Below are 17799 nucleotides of genomic sequence, written 5' to 3'. Positions count from 1 at the left end.
TATTCACAGTAAAACGAGTCCTATGTCGACATAACCTGAAAGGCCGCTCAGCAAGGAAGAAGCCACTGCTCCAAAACCGCCATAGAAAAGCCAGACTACGGTTTGCAACTGCACATGGGCACAAAGATCGTACTTTTTGGAGAAATGTCCTCTGGTCTGATGAAACAAAAATAGAACTGTTTGGTCATAATGACCATCGTTATGTTAGGAAGAAAAAGGGGGAGTCTTGCAAGCCAAAGAACACCATCCCAACCGTGAAGCATGGGGGTGGCAGCATCATGTTGTGGGGGTGCTTTGCTGCAGGAGGGACTGGTGCACTTCACAAAATAGATGGCATCATGAGGAGGAAAATTATGTGGATATATTGAAGCAACATCTCAAGACATCAGTCAGGAAGTTAAAGCTTGGACGTGTAACAGTATAACTTTAGACCGTCCCCTCGCCCATACCCGGGCGCGGACCAGGGACCCTCTGCACACATCAACAACAGTCACCCACAAAGCATATTTAGCGTGCACCGCTAACTAAGCTAGCCGTTCCACATCCGTTACAGACGCAAATGTGTTTTCCAAATGGACAATGACCCCAAGCATACTTCCAAAGTTGTGGCAAAATGGATTAAGGACAACAAAGTCAAGGTATTGGAGTGGCCATCACAAAGCCCTGACCTCAATTTAAATGTATTTGGCTAAGGTGTATGTAAACTTCCGACTTCAACTGTATACATTTTTGGGCCATTAACAATACTTTGAAACAGTACTAACTTCAAAATCCTAAAGTACTTTCAACTTTCTGTTGTGTGGAGCATGCATAGTCCACATGAATCTTGCATGAGGTCAAAAGCACCACAGTGCAGGCATAGTGCCAACATACTGCCATGTCCTCTCTGCTACAGTACTATTTAATCTACATTCTATACATCTGTGTCTCATTTGGTATGACATACTATACACATCCTTCTTGGTATGAAGTACTATACACATCCTTCTATGTTTGGTGAGCGAAGGCAGGATCTCTGCTGTTCTGGGGAGAGCTGAGCAGCTATCTGGGTATTCTACATTCTTTTGCAGAGCAGATACAATTTTATCACTCCCTAAATCGAAACAATTCCCTGAGTGTATGCATACATCTCCCTACAGGGACTGCTGATCCAAAGACCAAAGCAATTTAAATGTGGATAGTTTTTAGTTATCCTACTGGGTATAAATATGTCCCTCTTTTTTTATTTTGCCCGAGGGTCCAGTGAATCTAGAAGAAGAAAGATGTTTTTTCATTCATACAAGTCCCCCTGGTGCCTTGCTACATATCATGCTGAACATCAACAGTAGAGTCCTGTTGTAGAGGTTATGACTAGGGTAACACTGTCACAGTAATGATAGCATCAGTCTCATTTTCTTTATCAAAGCATTGCAAGTATCTGAGCAAACCTATTGAAGATTGATCACCTTGCTCAAACAAGTAGGTGTATGCACTTTCAAACCATTGATTCATAGTGCCCATATAGTGTCATACTCATCTTGTAATACTATTTAATACATATAGTATTAAAGATGCATCCATTGCATATATGTATGAGTTATATGGTAGTATTAGATGTGGGCTGAGACTTGACTTGAGGTAAGGAATGACATCATATCAAATTATTTGTTTTTTTTCATACATTGTACTAATAAAAACACTGGTTTCCATTTGTAATCATGACATTCTCTCAAGGTGGTGAGAACAATTGGCTTTCACTGCTAGACTTAATTGAAGATATGCAATGCAAATACATGCTAATGTCGCCCTCAGTGTTGGATCAAGCTGTATCTGTGCTAGGGAGATGTGAAGATCTAGTGGGTAACACTTTCCTATAAGGTTCCATTTGTAAAGGGTTTATAAAGGGTTTGTAATTACGTTACTGATGGTTATTAAATCATTTGTAAATGGGTTATAACAAATTAATAATTACGTTACTAATAGTTATTAAATCATTTGTAAATGGGTTATAACAAATTGGTCAAATAGTGCGATTGCCAGTCAGTGCTTGCCAAATAAGGAGACACTATTTACTAGCTACTAACCATTCATAAATGCACTTACAAATGTGTATAATATTGAACCCTTATGTATCATCACGCAAAAAGAAATTCAGGTTTTCAGACCAATGGTCAACTCCCATGATGTGTCTTGTCCCACGTTTGAAACCCTGATGATGCATTGGTACACTTATTTATTCCAGGAATGAAGGCTTCATCTGAAGATCTCAAGCCATATTATTGGTGTGGTTTGCTGGTTTCTGAGAAATTTCCCCGATTTCCCCAACGTGCTTGAAATAAACACGACTTGGAACTGCCTAGAATGTTGTGTTTACACTGACATAATGTGACAATGCATCATGAAGAATCAGGATGGATGTGTGCAAAGGCCAGACAGAAGAGATTGAGCACAAATACATGTTGTTTACAAGATAAAAATGTTGACAGTGGAAAGAAGGTAAATTCTCTATGCAATTTGTTTTACTTTTGGATTCAGAAGTTTTGCTGAATGATTTAGCACGCTGCTCAGCTAGCAAAGTAGTTAGCTAGCTAATGTTTGCTAGCAGCTCTGTCCTAACTAGCTAACTAGGAAACGTTAGCTAGCTAGCTTGCATTATGTAAAACCTAAAACTTATTTTTGAATATAGAAATTCTGCTAGACGATTTAGCAAGAGATAATCTTTGGCATGATATAGTGGGCTAGCAAATTAGATCACGTTTGCTGGCTAGTTAGCTTTGCTAGCTAGCTAGCAAATGTTAGCTGCCAGCTAGCTAGCTAACATCGACATCAAAGATTTGCATAACTAACCCAATATAGACCCAGAGCCTGTCGTTTCCAATGTGAGCAAATTAATTATAGTGGGCAGAACAAGCAAGGAGGTGGGCAGAGCCAAGCACGAGCTAGTGAGATCCTATTGGCGTGTTCTAGCATTTATTTCCATTAGGGAACACCTACTCTTAAACACTAGCTAGCTATTATTATTATTAACTAGCAGTGGATAACATAACTAGCTAAGCCTAAATGGTATAACTCATGATAACGATGATAGTACAGTTGTGTAGCGAGAATGTCGATGCTAAATTGTCATAAATTCCTATTCTCTCCCACAGATTCCCATCCCAAGGTCTCAGACTCCAGGATGGGAAAATTCTTAACAAGAAATAAACAGATGAAGACACAGAAGGGGACCATGAGACCCTATGTTGTATTTTAAATAGTTAATTTGTTGTCCATTTCTATTCTGACATGTAATGTTAAAAGGGGGAGAAAAAGCCCCCACCCGTTTATCTGAATTAGTTAGACTACTCACTATACCAATGATAGGCTACACATTTGAGTCACTGCAAAATTGTTTTCCCAATGTGTTCTTCTATTAAATGACATGTTCTTTTTACTATGTATTGCATGATTGAGGAGATTACATGCTTTTATAAATGTTTGCTGCTCATTAATAAATAGCCAGGAGGTTTCCACTTTCAGCAGTTTTAAATGTTGATAACTCATTTGTTAAGGTAATGGTCAATAAGGTATAATTTTGGCAGTTTTAAATGTTAATAACGCAGTTATAAATGTCCATAGTTCTGCCACTAAAATAAGGTATACTCTTAGGAGTTATACATTTCGATGACTCAGTCATAAATGTTTACAGGCCTGTCACTTTAAATAAGGTATACTTCTGTCATTTATACAGACCATTCAGAAAGTAGTCAGACCCCTTGAATTTTTCGACATTTTGTTACGCTACAGACTTTTTTTTCTCTCAGAATTTAGAATTTAGAATGTTTTGCAAATTCATTTGTTTAAATTAAATAAAAAATTACATTTACATAAGTATTAAGACCCTTTACTCAGTACTTTGTTGGAGAACCTGGCAGCGATTACAGCCTCAAGTCTTCTTGCGTATGACGCTACAAGCTTGGCACACCTGTACCTGGGGAGTTTCTCCTAATTCTTCTCTGCAGATCCTCTCAAGCGCTGTCAGGTTGGATGGGGAGCTTTGCTGCACAGCTATTTTCAGGTCTCTCCAGAGATGTTTGAAAGTGTTCAAGTCCGGGGTCTGGCTGGGTCACTCAAGGACATTCAGAGACTTGTCCCGAAGCCACTCCTGCGTTGTCTTGGCTGTGTGTTTAGAGTTGTTTGAAGGTGAACCTTCGCCCCAGTCTGAGGTCCTGAGCTGTCTAGAGCAGGTTTTCATCAAGGATCTCTCTGTACTTTGGTCCATATATATTTCCCTCGATCCTGACTAGTCTCCCAGTCCCTGCCACTGAAAAATATCCCCACAGCATGATGCTGCCACCACCGCGCTTCACCTTAGGGATGGTGCCAGGTTTCCTCCAGACGTGACGCTTGGCATTCAGGCCAAAAAGTTCCATCTTGTTTCATCTGACTAGAGAATCTTGTTTCTCATGGTCTGAAAGTACTTTAGGTGCCTTTTGGCAAACTCCAAGTGGGCTGTCATGTTCCTTTTACAGAGGAGTGGCTTGATTGGTGGAGTGCTGCAGAGATGGTTGTTCTTCTTGAAGGTTCTCCCATCGCCGCAGAGGAACTCTGGAGCTCTGTCAGAGTGACCATTGGGTTCTTGGTCACCTCCCTGACCAAGGCCCTTCTCCCCTAATTGTTCAGTTTTGCTAGGTGGCCAGCTCTAGGAGGAGTCTTGGTGGTTCCAAACTTCTTCCATTTAAGAATGATGGAGGCCACTGTGTTCTTGCAGACCTTCAATGCAGAAGACATTTTGGGGTACCCTTCCCCAGATCAGCGCCTCGACACAATCCTGTCTTGGAGCTCTACAGGCATTCCTTCGACCTCATGGCTTGGATTTTGCTCTGACATGCACTGTCAACTGTTGGACCAAGATGAAGGTGTGTGCCTTTCCAAATCCTGTCCAATTAATTGAATTGATTACAGGTAGAGTCCAATCAATTTGTAGAAACATCTCAAGGATGATCAATGGAAACAGGATGCACCTAAGCTCTAAGTGTTTCCCAATGCTGTTCTTGCATTGAGCCCAAACAAAAGAAGGACTGTTCCCACTCTGAAACATTAAGTTCATTCACATCTCAAAGGAAAAATAGGAATACTGCTTATTCTATTCTCCCAGTGGCGATGTTTTGAACCATTGCAGTAGAAAATGGCCGTTGCCTGGGGAATAGAAAGAGAATGGGGCGATGGCAAGAGATGCTGAATACAATAGAGATTTCTATTCTCTTAAGTGCATGGCCTCCCAGGCAGTTCATTACAGGTCAGATTTAATCATATGTTTGAAATGACACACAGGAAAGTGTCATTTCTATGGTTAACTATATCAGATACCTAAAACAGATTATGGTAAGGATTAAGGGCTCTATTCAATCCGTATCGCGGAAGTTCAGCCTTACAGCGTAATTGAAATTTAAAGCCAAGTTCGTGCGTTAGCTGAGACTGCACATCACAGTAAATGCTGCATATGTTGGCTCAATTGGAAATTACCTCTACATTTCTGTCGCGCAATCTGTAACGCTTCAGCGATATTCAGTGGTAGATTTCAGAGAATAGGGCCTGCATTTATCTCGAGTCGCCATTTCAAGGAATGATCTCAAACAAAGTGAATCAATCAGAAAGTCCAATTCGACATAACCGGAGGCTGAAATTGTCGTCTCTTAGCACTAATTGCAATTTTCCATTGGTTCCCATCACTTTCTGTTGTAAACAAGTGTAATATTGTCTCTGCAGTCATTCATTAATCACAAATGACATTTTTGTTCAAATCTCAGAGCAGCCTCAACCTTTATTTGTGATCATTTGGATGTTTAACGCAAGTTATAGTTCAACCTGTAATAAGATAATTAATCACAGTTGACAGTACACAAATTAATGATTGCCATTCTTTAACAAATGGAATTACACCCCCATGTAGCCAGCAGCTTTCATAAAAGGGAAGAAACAATAGGTGCCAGGCGACCTGATACATTCAGTTCATCCCCGGCATTTGCATTTTTTGTTATGGCAAAGTATGAAAAATGATATCCCTATTTGTTACAAAGAGTGGGAAATGAAATGGAAACAGCCCACTCAGCCAGAATAGGAAATACATTCTTATCCTGTATTGCCTGTCTGTTCTTTCCGCTACAAGACACAGTGATACATGCAAACTCCACCAATTTAGTGTCACTGTCTGACATTGTGTGTTTGTGTGCGTGTATGTATGCATGCATTTGTGTGTGTGCATGCGTGTGTGCACGTGTGTGTGTGTTTAAATGGATGGGAAAGGCAGATGTCCACATCCCTTTTTGTTGTAGTTATGGTGGATGTTTCTAATCCCTGTCACCCTTTTTCCAATGAGACAAAAACACTTCAGCTACTATGTATACATATTCATCATGTATGCATCAGTCTGTACATACTGTATGTGTTAATTCCTCCATGTGTCCTTCCAGTTGTCACAGCCTAGTATGACACCAACTGGCATTGGCAGCATTCTGTCTGGGCTACACCTCTAAATAGGGAACAATCACATAGCTAAGACTTAGAGTTCAGTTATCTAACCAAAAAAACAGTAGGACTACTGCATACTAGTAGGACTATTGCACACAGCAGTATCCGCTTAGAAAAAAGGTGCTATCTAGAACCTAAAAGGGTTCTTCAGTTGTCCCCATAGGGGAACCCTTTGAAAGGGTTCTCCTAGAAAGGGTTCCAGGTAGAACTCGTTGGGTTCCATGAAGAACCCTCTGTGTATAGGGTTCTACGTGGAACCCCAAATGTTCTACCTGGAAACAAAAAGGGTTCTCCTATGGGAACAGCCGAAGAACACTTTTGGAATCCTTTTTTCTAAGAGTGTATACTACCTGAGCTGGTCTAAGATGAAGACTGATCAGTATCTGTAACAATAAATCAGTCCTGTAGTCTCTTTATACACACACATAGCTACAGTATGCATATTCATGGCCCAAGACTCACTTTCATGAAATATAGTAGAAGTCAGCGGATGCTTGATTAATAAGACCCTTCACCAACATATGCTACAATCGTCTGTCATCTCCCATATCCTGTGAACACGCTTGTCACACACCTGAAGCTGAGCAGCATATGTGTCAGTCACTGAACAAGGACGAGGAAGCGCTGATTTGTTCAGACATGAAACATTATTTTGGGAATCAGTCTTGTAAGTCGTCGCTATTGGTCATAGTATTTATTCCACTTGGCTCAGGTTACCCAGTTATCTTATGATGAGGGCTATGATGCTACAGAACAGAAATAGACTGTCTTCTGTAACACCCTGATCTGTTTCACCTGTCTTTGTGATTGTCTCCACCCCCCTCCAGGTGTCGCGCATCTTCCCCATCATCCCCTGTGTATTTATACCTGTGTTCTCTGTCTGTCTGTTGCCAGTTTGTCTTGTTTGTTCAAGCCTACCAGCATTTTTGTATCAGCTCCTGCTTTTCCCCGTGTCTCTTTTCTCGTCCTCCTGTTTTTCACCCCTGCCTGTCCTGACCCTGAGCCTTCCTGCCGTCCTGTATCTTTGCCCCACCTCTGGATTACCGACCTCTGCCTGACCTGACCCTGAGCCTGCCTGCCTGCCGTCCTGTACCTTTGCCCCTGTTGCTCTAATAAACATTGTTACTTCGACACGGTCTGCATCTGGGTCTTACCTGATTCCTGATTGTACGAACATGCCATGACTGACCAAGCAGACCCGGACCAGCTGCGCAACACCATCTCCTTGCAAGGAGCTCGCTCAAGGAATTGCTTCGTGGGCTGATGGAGGGGGTCCAAACGTTGGCTGAGCGCCATGACCGGGTGTTGGACATGCTGTGGGAGCAATACCGTGGGTTGTCTTGGCGTCAGCCTGCCACGGTGGTAACCCCACCGCCCCCCAGTAACTTGGTGGTTAACAGCGCCGCCCCACCGGCCACTCCACCTTTCCGGAAGCCACGGTTACCTCCCCCGGAATGCTTTCATGGAGAGCCGAGCACCTGTCGGGCCTTTTTAGCTTAGTGTGCCCTCATTTTCGAGCTTCAGCCCTCCTCCTTCCCCTCGGATCGCTGGTAGGACTCTCACTTGAACTACCGCCATATGGGGAACAGCAGCCGGCCATATGCGTAAGCCTGCAGGGGTTCGTGGGAGAGTTGAGGAAGGTTTTCGATGCCCCATTCTCCGGGAGAAAAGCTGCCCGGAAGCAAATCCAGCTCCGGCAGGATACCCGCACTGTGGCCGCGGTGGATTTCCACATGTTCCTGCACAGCGTCTCGGCGGAGGTTAAGGATGAGCTTGCAGCTCGGGAGTTACCCACGGATCTTGACTCCCTCATCACTTTGACCATCTTCAACAATGGGCGATTGTGGGAACGACGGATGGAGAGGGAATTGGATGTCGCTCGCCCGTCCAGGGATTCTCTCTCGCCTCCGAGCCACCCCGGAAGTCCCCAACGGTCCCGTGGCTGAAGACACCCGAGGTTTCCCAACCTTCCTCGAGAGTCACCGAAGAAGCCCAAGGCACTGTTTCCCAAGCCCATGCAACTAGGCAGAGCTGGGCTGTCACCAGTGGAACGGCAACACAGGACCAGCACAAGGATCTGTCTGTATTGCGGGACTTTTGGTAATTTTGTTTCCTTGTGTCCGGTAAAGGGCCATGCTCACCAGGGAGTGAGTACTCGGTGGGTCTTCTGGAGAATGTTTCTGCTTCCCTTACTCGCACCCCTTTTCATGCGGAACCAGTTCAAATCTCTCCGGGTCATCATTGACTGGGACCGATGAGAGCTTTTTGGACGCCACACTAGATTCCGAGCTGAACGTCCCCACTGAGCCGCTCTCCATTCCCATGGATGTTAGAGCACTGGACGGGCGCTGTATAGGTCAGTTCACCCATAACACCACTCCCATCAACCTACATGTGTCAGGGAATCACAGCGAGACCATTATTTTCCTACTCATCAAGTCCCCCCAGATCCCCTCTGGTTTTGGGATTCTCCTGGCTCAAGCGACACAACCCACTCATCAACTGGCCTACAGCTGCCATCATGGGCAAGAGCCACGCCCATTGTCTGAAGTCGGTGCAACCTGCCCCGGGATGTCTTCCTGGGTCCCCGGAAGTGGTTCTGGATCTCTCCGCCATCCTTGCGGAGTACCAGCATCTCCGGGAGGTGTTCAGCAAGTCCTGGACCACTTTCCTTCCACCGCACCGCCCCTATGACTGTGGGATTGACCTTCTCCCTAGCACAAGGTGGGGCGTATGTACTCGCTGTTGGGACCCGAAACCAAGGCTATGGAGGACTACATTGGGGACTCCCTAGCTACTGGATTTATCTGCCCCTCTTCCTCTTCCGCAAGGTTCTTCTTCGTGGAGAAGAAGGACAAGACCCTGCACCCATAAATTGACTACTTGGGACTCAACGACATCACTGTCAAGAGCCGTTATCCGCTACCACTCCTTCGAGCCGCTCCAGGGGGCCACTCAGCCTTCGAGCCGCTCCAGGGGGCCACTGTGTTCTCCAAGCTGGATCTACATAACGCCTATCACCTGGTGCGGATATGAGAGGGGGACGAGTGTAAGACCACCTTTCACACGGCCAGCGGCCACTACGAATATCTGGTCATGCCCTTTGGCCTCACCAACGCCCCTGCTGTGTTCCGATTTTGGTGAATGACATTCTCCATTACATGCTGAACCTGTTCGTCTTTGTCTACATTGATGACATCCTCGTCTTCTCTCGCTCCCCCCAAGAACACGTGCTCCATGTCCGGCAGGTTCTCCAGCGCCTTCTGGAGAACCAGTTGCTCATTAAGGCGGAAAAGTGAGAGTTCCATCGCTCCACCATTCCCTTTCTTGGCTACATCATCTCTGCTGGGAGTGTCCAGAAGGATCCCGAGAAGGTAAAAGTGGTGGTGGATTGGCCTCAGCCTACGTCCAGGGTGCAGCTGCAATGGTTCCTGGGTTTCGCCAACTTTTATCATCACTTTATCCGGGGTTACAGCACCCTGGCCTCCCCCTGTCTACCCTCACCTCTACCAAGGTTCCGTTCACGTTCCGGAACCTTAAATACCGCTTCACCCCGGCTCCAATCCTGGTTCATCCGGGACCTTTCCAGTCAGTTGTTGATGGAGGCCAATGCTTCGGATGTCGGATTGGGGGCTGTTTTGTCCCAATGTTCTGCCCTGGACCTTAAGCTGCATCCCTGCGCCGCCTTCTCCCACTGCCTCACCACCACAGAGAGGAATTACGATGTGGGGAATCAGGAGCATCTCGAGGTGAAGATGGCATTGGAAGAATGGAGGCACTGGCTCAAAGGGGCCCAACATCCGTTTATAGTGTGGACCGACCACAAAAACCTGGAGTATCTCTGCACCGCCAAGCGTCTCAACTCCAGGCAGGCAAGATGGGCCCTGCTGTTTACCCAGTATAACTTTCCCCTCTCCTACCGGCCGGGGTCCAAGAACGTCAAGCCGGATACCCGTCTCAATGCTATAACCCCACGGCTACCACCCCGGAGCCCGAGACCATCTTTCCCACCTCGTGCCTGGCGACGGTACTCAGCTGGGGAAACAGGTACGGGTGATGCAGCGGTCCCAGCCGAACTCTGGGGGGGGCCAGGTATCCGGATGTTTGTGCCTGACTCTGTCGGCTCTGCAGTCCTGGAGTAGGCCCATTCCTCCACCCTGGCCTTCATGCGACAATGCTTTTGGTGGCCTACCATGGTTCCGGACGTCGCCACCTTTGTCACTGCCTGCATGTTCTGTGCACAGACCATGCAGGCAGTGACAAAGACCCCTTGACAAGCTCTGACTGGCCTCGTCCAACCTCTGCCCGGCCTCGTCCAACCTCTGCCCATCCCTCATCGCCCCTGGTCCCACATCTCCCTGGACTTTGTCACGGGTCTCCGCCCATCTGATGGAAACACCGTCTTCCGGATCCATGGACTTCCGGTGGACATTGTCTCCGACCGCAGCCCTCAGTTCTCATCCCGGTTCTGGAAAGCGCTCTGCACCCTCATTGGGTCGTCCGCTGGGTTCCACCCCCAGTCCAACGGCCAGTCAGAGCAAGCCAACCAGGACCTCGAGACCACCCTGCGCTGCCTGGTCTCTGCCAAACCCACCACCTGGAGCCAGCAGCTGGTCTGGGTGAAATAGGCCCGCAACACCCTTCCCTGCTCTACCATGGGCCTATCACCATTTGAGTGTTCCCTGGAGTATGAGCAGGAAGAGGAGGTCAGCACACCTTCTGGACAGATATTTGTCCGCCGCTGTCGTCGTATCTGTAGGAGAGCACGGTCGGCCCTCCTCAAGACCACCTCCAGGTATCGACAACAAGCGGATCGCCATCGGACCCTGGCTCCTCGGTATCGTCTCGGGCAGAAGGTATGGCTGTCCACCCCGATATCTGCCCCTCCGGGTGGAATCCCACAAGCTCTCCCCCCGGTTTATTGGCCTGTTCCCATCTCTAGAATTATTAGTTCCTCTGCTGTTCATCTTCTGGTGCCCCATACCCTTCGGATACACCCCACCTTTCATGTGTCCCAAGTCAAGGTAAGCTTTTGGTTTTACAAATGTATTGCCACCGGGGCCTGCCGGTGTAACTGCTTACTGACTATACACTGTAACGTTACTGCATGATTTAGCGGGTTTACTAACGCGTTAGTTATATTGGCTATGCTGACTATGACGTTACTTTAGCTAATATGGTGACAACAATCTAGTGGTTTGGCTTGGAAAGTTATTTTTTCCGCCTGTCACATACAGCTTATGTGTTGTGCATTGACGTCCACAAGCAAAGGGAAGAGGTGAACAGAGCAGAGTGCATAACGTAGATGCTAGAAGGAATACAACGCCGCTGCGATGAAACTGTAAACGGTGTTCAGGGGTGTATGCATTCTATCAATTCTGTGGAAAAAGATAAACGGGGATAAACTTACACGCAACTGTAGGACTAATGATTACACCCGATATCGGCTAGAGTGTGCAAGGCAGTATTGAATGTCGCTGTCTGTCCATGTGTCACTGTCTGTCACATCAAATTTGTCTCTCGACCAGTGTGCACATACGTTGTAAATTTTCATTCATAGGCAAGGTTGTAGCAACCTCATGATGGGTATAGGGGAAATTCGAGTATCATGTAGTAGCCTAAACCTATCGCTGTTACATTTAACTGGGTGAATAAAATATGAATGACAGTCATCCAACCAATATGCTGTAATAGATATAAGGTCACACTCATATTTTTTTTTGTCCTCCCTCATCTGAAATGGCACTGACCGCCACTGATGGGGATATATTTATGCAGGTGATCCTAAATGGTGCAATGCACAGTAGTGATTAACTGACATTTCATTGGCTCTTAAAGTGGGATAAGAGTTACATAGTTGAGGTAGTCTACACTCTTAGAAGAAAGGTGCTATCTAGAGCCTAAATATTGTCATTTGGCTGTCCCCATAGGAGAACCCGTTGAATGAACCCTTTTTGGTTCCAGGGACAATTATTTTGGGTTCCATGTAGAAACCTTTCCATAGAGGGTTCTACATGGAACCCAAAATGGTTCTACCTGGAACAAAAAGGGTTATTTTTAACGGGTTCTCCTATTCGGGACAGCTGAAGAACCCGTTTGAAAACCTTTTTTCTTAGAGTGTAGTGTGGTGTGACATCAAACAGTACCTGAGAGGACACTGCCTCAAAAATCGCTTTATGTAATACCATTGTATTATATTATTATATAACCATTGTGTCATTGTATATATTACTGTATATCACCTTGAATACAATGTGGCAGGGTATACAGTGCATTCAGAAAGTATTGAGACCATTTGACTTTTTAACATTTTGTTATGTTACAGCCTTACTCTAAAATAGATTAAATACATGTTTTTCCTCATCAATCTACACACAATACCCTGTAATTATGAAGTTTGTATAGGTTTTTTAACATTTTTGCAAATTTATTACAAATAAAAACAGAAATACCTTATTTACATAAGTATTCAGACTATTACACTTGAAATTGAGCTCAGGTGAATCGTGTTTCCCTTGATCATCCTTGAGATGTTTCTACAACTTGACAACTTGATTGGAGTCCACCTTCGGTAAATTCAATTGACTGGACATGATTTGGAAAGGCACACACCTGTCTATATAAGGTCCCACAGTTGACAGTTCATGTCAGAGCAAAACCCAAGCCATGAGGTCGAAGGGAGTGTCACGTCTGGAGGAAACCTGGCACCATCCCTACGGTGAAGTATGGTGGCGGCAGCATCATGCTGTGGGGATGTTTTTCAGTGTCAGGGACTAAGAGACTAGTCAGGATCGAGGCAAAGATGAATGGAGCAAAGTACAGCAAGATCCTTGATGAAAACCTGCTCCAGAGTGCTCAGGACCTCCAGACTGGGGACAAGGTTCACCTTCCAACTGGACAACGTCCCTAAGCACACAGCCAAGACAACACAGGAGTAGCTTCGGGACAAGCCTCTGAATGTTCATGAGTGGCCCAGCCAGAGCCCGGACTTGAACCCGATCCAACATCTCTGGAGATACCTGAAAATAGCTGTGCAGCGATGCTCCCCTCCAACCTGACCGCGCTTGAGAGGGTCTGCAGAGAAGAATGGGAGAAACTCCCCATATGCAGGTGTGCCAGGCTTCTAGCGTCATACCCAAGAAGACTCATGGCTGTAATTGCTGCCATAGGTGTTTCAACAAAGTACTGAGTAAAAGGTCTGAATACTTATGTAAATGTGATATTTCAGTTGTTTATTTGTAAAACATTTTCAAAAAAATATTAAAACCTGTTTTTTGATTTGCCATTATGGGGTATTGTTTGTAGATTGATGAGGGAAAAAAACAATTTCATCCATTTTAGAATAAGTCTGTAACATAACAAAATGTGGAAAAAGTCAAGGGGTCTGAATACAGCTAGCAACAGGAGGCTAGCAAAAAAATTGGCGAACTTCATGGTCAGAGATATTCTTTTCTTAGACTTTTAATAAAAAATTGTATAGGTCATAACTCACCCAGTTTACACCGCAATGGGCTTTAGAGAAAGTACACAATAAATGTCAGCGATAGGTATAAAATAAATAGATGCCATATACCTGGGCGTTTGACATTTTCACAACTCCATAAGTGGAAAGGGAACTGTTCACAAGGTGTCCCTTTTAATAGTATGCAGTGTAAAACCTTTTCTCAAGTCCTTCGCTTTCCAGGCAGAACACCTATTAATTATAGACTGAAAGCCAAGAGCTGCAAATGATCCAGTTACAGGGACTTGTCCCCTTTGGGCCCCCAAGCCTCACCATATTCATTATAAGTAAACACAATGGAAATATCCCGGTGTGGTTTTTCATATGACTTAGTGGATTGGTTCCAGTAGTTCACAGGATTATACAGTACTAATAGCAGTTACTGTCTCAGTTGGGGAAATTGGTTTGTGGCATTTAGTCAGGGTAGGGTCAAGCCAAAGAGTCTACTGGTTGAAGTAAAATCCTTCTGTGATTTAGCAGTATAACCAGGATGGACAACGCCAGTAGTTCAGGCTGGAGAAATTTGTATTAACATTCCTAATAACCTGAGACAGAGCAAACATCGCATTTTATGACCAAGATATTGCTGCTTGGAGGATTGCAAAAATTTGTTGACACTTCATTGCCACTGTAGAACAACCCTCTTCTCCTTCCTTTCAAAAGCATCCCTTACTGTGTGTCATTCAAACACCAGGGGATGGGAGACCTTGAATCCCACCTAGTAACTAGCTACCTCTCCTTGGTGCATTCTTATTTTAATGGAGGCGTCTGCTCCGTGTCTGAAGGTATCTGAAGGTTCTTGCATGTTTTTTTATTTATTTATTTTATTTAACCTTTATTTAACCAGGTAGGCAAGTTGAGAACAAGTTCTCATTTACAATTGCAACCTGGCCAAGATAAAGCAAAGCAGTTCGACACATACACCAACACAGAGTTACACATGGAGTAAAACAAACATACAGTCAATAATACAGTAGAAAAATAAGTCAATATACAATGTGAGCAAATGAGGTGAGATAAGGGAGGTAAAGGCAAAAAAAGGCCATGGTGGCGAAGTAAATACAATATAGCAAGTAAAACACTGGAATGGTAGATTTGCCGTGGAAGAATGTGCAAAGTAGAGATACAAATAATGGGGTGCAAAGGAGCAAAATAAATAAATACAATAGGGGAAGAGGTAGTTGTTTGGGCTAAATTATAGATGGGCTATGTACAGGTGCAGTAATCTGTGAGCTTCTCTGATAGCTGGTGCTTAAAGCTAGTGAGGGAGATGAGTGTTTCCAGTTTCAGAGATTTTTGTAGTTCATTCCAGTCATTGGCAGCAGAGAACTGGAAGGAGAGGGGGCCAAAGGAATAATTGGTTTTGGGGGTGACCAGAGAGATATACTTGCTGGAGTGCATGCTACAGGTGGGTGCTGAGCTGAGATAAGGGGGACTTTACCTAGCAGGGTCTTGTAGATGACCTGGAGCCAATGGGTTTGGCGACGAGTATGAAGCGAGGGCCAGCTAACGAGAGCATACAGGTCGCAGTGGTGGGTAGTATATGGGACTTTGGTGACAAAACGGATGGCAATGTGATAGACTGCATCCAATTTATTGAGTAGGGTATTGGAGGCTATTTTGTAAATGACATCGCCGAAGTTGAGGATCGGTAGGATGGTGAGTTTTACGAGGGTATGTTTGGCAGCATTAGTGAAGGATGCTGCGAAATAGGAAGCCAATTCTAGATTCAACTTTGGATTGGAGATGTTTGATGTGAGTCTGGAAGGAGAGTTTACAGTCTAACCAGTAGAGGCGGATCAGAGAATCACCGGCAGCAAGAGCGACATCATTTATTTATACAGAGAAGAGAGTCGGCCCAAGAATTGAACCCTATGGCACCCCCATATAGAGACTGCCAGAGGCCCGTACAACAGGTCCTCCGATTTGACACACTGAACTCTATCAGAGAAGTAGTTGGTGAACCAGGCGAGGCAATCATTTGAGAAACCAAGGCTATCGAGTCTGCCGATGAGGATGTGGTGATTGACAGAGTCGAAAGCCTTGGCCAGGTCAATGAATATGACTGCACAGTATTGTTTCTTATCAATGGCGGTTAAGATATCATTTAGGACCTTGAGTGTGGCTGAGGTGCACCCATGACCAGCTCTGAAACCAGATTGCATAGCGGAGAAGGTGCGGTGGGATTCAAAATGGTCGGTAATCTGTTTGTTGACTTGGCTTTTGAAGACCTTAGAAAGGCAGAGTAGGATAGATATAGGTCTGTAGCAGTTTGGGTCAAGAGTGTCCCCCCCCTTTGAAGAGGGGGATGACCGCAGCTGCTTTCCAATCTTTGGGAATGTTGTAGCAGGGATCATCAACTAGATTCAGCCACGGGTTGATATTTTCATTAGCGGATGCTCAGGCGACTGGAACATAATTACAAATATTTTGTAGACTGCAAATTGACCACAAGAAGCCCAAACTGATTTCATATTTGAATAAAGCATAATAATTTCAAATCTTGCTTACTTTCGTATACAATCACATATATCTCCTTATTATGGGTGGAAATACTTTGGAACAGATTTCCAAAATTAAAATCACTTGGAGCTGATTTGCCAGAGTGTTTTTACAGTGTTTAATGCCCCCCCACAAAAAATTAAGAAAATCAGTGTGGGCGCCAATTGGGGAACCCTGATGTATAGCCTGAGCCCGGGGACTGAGGAGGCTGCAGCGTGTGGTGTTCAGCTCAGCAGGGCCCCTCTGAGAGCTGGCTGAGAGCAGAATGACTTGCCGTGACAGGGTTTGCCAATAACTGAACCTGACAGACAGGTGTGAAGCCCCCTAACGCCAAATAAGAATCTAGCCCATTACATTGGCGACTGCAGCCCCCTACTGGGCGCTTGACAGCCTGAGGGATGAGGTGGAACTGTCGTGTTGTTGTGCTATAGGGTGTGTGGGGGCGTCTGACAGAATCCCTATGTGCCTCTATACCACGACAAAGAGAGCCACAGACATAGCCTTTCCTGGGTATCAGACTCAGATGGTCGTTTTACCACATCTCATATCAAGGATATATAGCGACAACAGTAAAGCACAATTCCTTGGATAGACAGCCACACTGGCAGACTGGTAGCTAACTTCACCAGTCTCAGACATCCATGTCCAATAGACATTAATCACTCCAAGTCATAAACCTGCTCTATTTATTTCACTGCCTGTCAGACAAACAGACTTGACTGTTCGAAATATTCACCAAGCAAATTAGAGTTTCAGTGCCAGCCCGAATGCTTTTGATTTTTCTTTGCCAGCCACACAGTGCAGATGTACGGTATAATATTTCTGTAGGTTTCAAATGAGCATTATTACTTCAGCATTGATGTTGTGCCAAATGAACTCATTGCATTTTTTAAAAGCCACAGTTATTTAAAGCAAGCAAATTGAACATTAAAACTGCATAAAACCATCTGCTTGAGACTCCATCACTGTAATTTCTCCCACAATGGATGGGGAGGGATGAGGAAGGGTTTAGGGGAGCGGTGGGGTAATGGGGTTCATTTCTAAATTCTGGTCACGTTCATAACAAGTCTGTGGGAAAGGTCAGTTTTCAGTGTTGAGATCAGGTTTAGGTTAAGGCTAGGTTGAAGATAACAAAGGTTAAGACAAGAGGATTCTAATATCCCATAAAGCTTTGCAGCAATGAGGAAGAATTCTAAACAATGGCACCAGCAATGCTAGTTTAGTAACAATCATTTTGTTTATTTTAAAACGCTTCCTCATGGAATTATTAGCTTGTCCTAACCTGGCTATCTTCAACCTAGGGTCAG

At 44.9% G+C, this 17799-nt stretch overlaps 1 protein-coding gene across 1 annotated transcript in view; it reads left to right on the top strand.

Moving 5' to 3' along the window:
- The window catches only part of LOC110492177 (metabotropic glutamate receptor 4), a 320316-nt gene that overhangs the window by 162418 nt on the left and 140099 nt on the right, over nt 1-17799 (top strand). The gene's annotated exons all lie outside the window — the stretch shown is intronic.

This window comes from Oncorhynchus mykiss, chromosome 16 (genome assembly GCF_013265735.2).
Source record: "Oncorhynchus mykiss isolate Arlee chromosome 16, USDA_OmykA_1.1, whole genome shotgun sequence".
Classification (NCBI taxonomy): Eukaryota; Metazoa; Chordata; class Actinopteri; order Salmoniformes; family Salmonidae; genus Oncorhynchus; species Oncorhynchus mykiss.
The sequence above is the reverse complement of the archived record's forward strand: the minus strand, read 5'-3'. Positions and strand labels throughout refer to the sequence as shown.